This window comes from Macrotis lagotis, chromosome 3, assembly GCF_037893015.1.
Source record: "Macrotis lagotis isolate mMagLag1 chromosome 3, bilby.v1.9.chrom.fasta, whole genome shotgun sequence".
In the NCBI taxonomy this organism is placed as follows: Eukaryota; Metazoa; Chordata; class Mammalia; order Peramelemorphia; family Peramelidae; genus Macrotis; species Macrotis lagotis.
Window position 1 is genome coordinate 272,372,652 of NC_133660.1, and position 3,308 is coordinate 272,375,959.

Below are 3,308 nucleotides of genomic sequence, written 5' to 3' on the forward strand. Positions count from 1 at the left end.
AAAACCATTGTTCCCTCTAAGAATATATCTAAATAGGACCATTAAATCTAAAATTGGAGTCAAAAAGATTTTCTGTTGTTTTATTATATTTGTTTTTCATCACTTTATACACCCACATTTGTATAATAAACTTTTCGGGCCAACTTTTCTGAAATCAAGGCATAAATTTCTCAGCCCTTTCTAAAATAAACTATTAAAAGTGAACTTAAAATGATGTCACTATTAAGTACTCAATTTATTGATGTTATACACAGAACAAAAGGGTACAATTTAGCACCTTTCATTCAATCCTGCATGTATTCATTCTTAAATAGAAACAGTCTGAGGCATAGTTTAGGTGCTTTTCTCTCCCTTTTTTCCCTGTGTACATGGAGAAATCCTTAACTTTTCTAGGCCTCAGTTTTCTCATCAGTAAATGAGGGGATGAGATTAGAGCTGGGATTCCTGACCCTTTCTTGTGGCACAGACTTCTGTGGCAGTCTAATGAAGCCTAGAATGACTCCTATGGATTACTTTAATTATATTGAAGTAGTTATCAAAATGGGAAGAAGACAAGTATTGCAGTGATATGGAAGGGGGGAAGGCAATGGGGAATGAGAGAATCTTCGCTCTCATCAGAGGTGGCTAGGAGAGGAAACAGCACATATACTCAATGGGATATAGGCATCTGGAGGGAAGGGGGGTGATGTGAGTGATGGAGGAGAGGATGGACCATGGCGGGAGAGTGGTCAGATATAACACATTTTCTTTTTTACTTCTTGCAAGGGGCTGGGATTGGATGGCCTGTCCGGGACCATAGGGCCAGGTGGATGCTGGGCCTAAGGGGTGGTATGGGGGCTCAGGGCCTCTTGGCCCCAGGACCAGGGATCTGTCTGCTGCACCACTCAGCTACAGCAGAGTCAGAGTGAAAGGAGAGAGAAAATATAGTACATGGTAGTGGAGAAATACCAAAGGAGGGAGTTGTGATCAGCAATGGCAAAGGTGGAAAAATATGGAAATAACTTTTGTGATGGAGTTATCATAAAGAATATGATCCACCCGTGACAGAGTTGTTAGTGTTGGAACAAAGACTGAAGCACATTTTTTATTATTATTATTTTTTGGGGGTGCAGGGCAAATGGGGCTGGGTGGCCTGCCTGGGGCTGCATAGCAGGGTGATTGTTAGGCGTCTGAAACCGGATTCGGACCCAGGTACTCCTGGCTCAAGGGCCAATGCTCTGTCCACCACCCAGCCACTCCTACTATTATTACTATTTTATTTTATTTTGGGTCTTTTATTCCCTTTTTTTGGTTTTTGCAGGGCAGTGGGGTTGGGGTGGCTTGCATGTCATTTGGCTGGGTGATTGTTGGGTGTATGAGGCCAGATGTGGGCTCGGGTGCTCCTGGCTCCAGGGCTGGTGCATCGTCCATTGTGCCACTTGGCCATACCTACAATTATTACTATTATTTTTTTAATTTTAATTTTTTCTCTCCCCTTTATCGCTCAAGCAAATCTATATTTATGGGGGGGAGGGGGTATTTCATTTACTCTTAAACAAGAATATTTTACTAATGTAAAAGAACATTTGTACAAAATGAGAATAAATATTAAATAGAAAAATAAAGAAATAAAAAAGAAAAGAAAAAATTAAAAAAGAAAACAAGTTCATGAACCCCTTGTTAAAAAGTCTTAGGCTAGATGATCCCTCCAAGTTACCTTCTAGCTTTAAATTCCATGATTCTATCCATTAGTTTTTTAGTTTTCCTTTTTTTCTTTTTAAAGATTTTATTTGAGTTTTGAGTTTTACAATTTTTCTCTCAATCTTACTCCCCCCATCATGGAAAGCACTCTGTCAGTCTTTACTTTGTTTCCATGTTGTACATTGATCCAAACTGAGTGTGATGAGAGAGAAATCACATCCTTAAGAAAGAAAAGTATAAGAGATAGCAAGATCAGACAATAAGATATCTTTTTTTTTTTCTAAATTAAAGGGAATAGTCCTTGAAATTTGTTCAAACTCCATGGCTCTTCATCTGAATACAGATGGTATTCTCCATTGGAGACAGCCCCAAATTGTCCCGGATTAATGCACTGATGGAACGGTTTCTATCCATTTTAACCTTCATTCTAGTCAGTCTTCTCTCTAGACTTAGAGTATTTTCAGTTTTAGAGGTAGTTAGGGGGCAGCACAGGGCAAAGAGTGCTGAACCCAGAGAAAGGAAGATCTGAGTTCAAATTCAGCTTTAGATGAATTTGTGTGACATTGGGTAAGTCACCTAACTGCTGAGTAACTCAGTTTCCTCAACTGTAAAATGGAGATAACAGCAGCACATACCTCACAAGGTTGTTGTGAAGATGAAAAGAGAAAATATTTGTTAAAAGTACTCAGCACAAGGGGGGCAGTTAGGTGGTGCAGTGGATAGAGCACCAACCCTGGAGTCAGAAGTACCTGAGTTCAAATCCAGCCCCAGACACTTAATTACCTAGCCATGTGGCCTTGGGCAAACCACTTAACCCCATTTACCTTGCAAAAACCTAAAAAAAAAAAATAAAAGTACTCAGCACAGGGGCAGCTAGGTGGTGCAGTGCTAGAGCACCAGCCCTGGAGTCAGGAGGACCTGAGTTCTAATCTGGCATCAGACACTTAATAATTGCCTAGCTGTGTGATCTTGGGCAGGTCACTTAACCCCATTGCCTTAAATAAATAAAATTTAAAAAAAAAGAGCTAAGACAATTCCAAAGGACTTCTGATAGAAAATGCCATCCACATCTAGAGAAAGAACTCTAGAGACTGAAGCTCAAAGCATACTACCTTTACCTTTTCACCTTTGCATTTGTTGTCCCCTTTTTGCTCTGAGTCTTCTTTCATAGCATGACTAATGTGGAAATATGTGTAACATGATTGTACATGTATAACATAAGAGGTTACTTGCTATCCTAGGGTGGAGAGAGAGAAGGCTGGGAGGGAGAAAACTTTACAGAAATGAATGATGAAAATTATCTTTACATATAATTGAAAAAATAATTAAAAAGACAAAAGTGCTTAAGCACAGAATCTGGCTATATAAATGTTTAATCCTTTTCCTTCTCCTTTACTGAATCCTTAAGATGGAAATGAAAGCGCTTATCTTTAGCTTATTTTTAACTTTTAGGCTTGGAAGTTAAAATATTCCCAGGCTGCTTTCCTGGATAGAAGTAATACATTTCTCCTGACTGATCTGGTAGAGTTAGAGATTTCCCTTTTTTTTTTTTTTCCGGCTTCTATTTGAGTAAACTAGAACATTTTTGAACTAATAATAATGATAGATTATTACCCAAATGTTGTGGC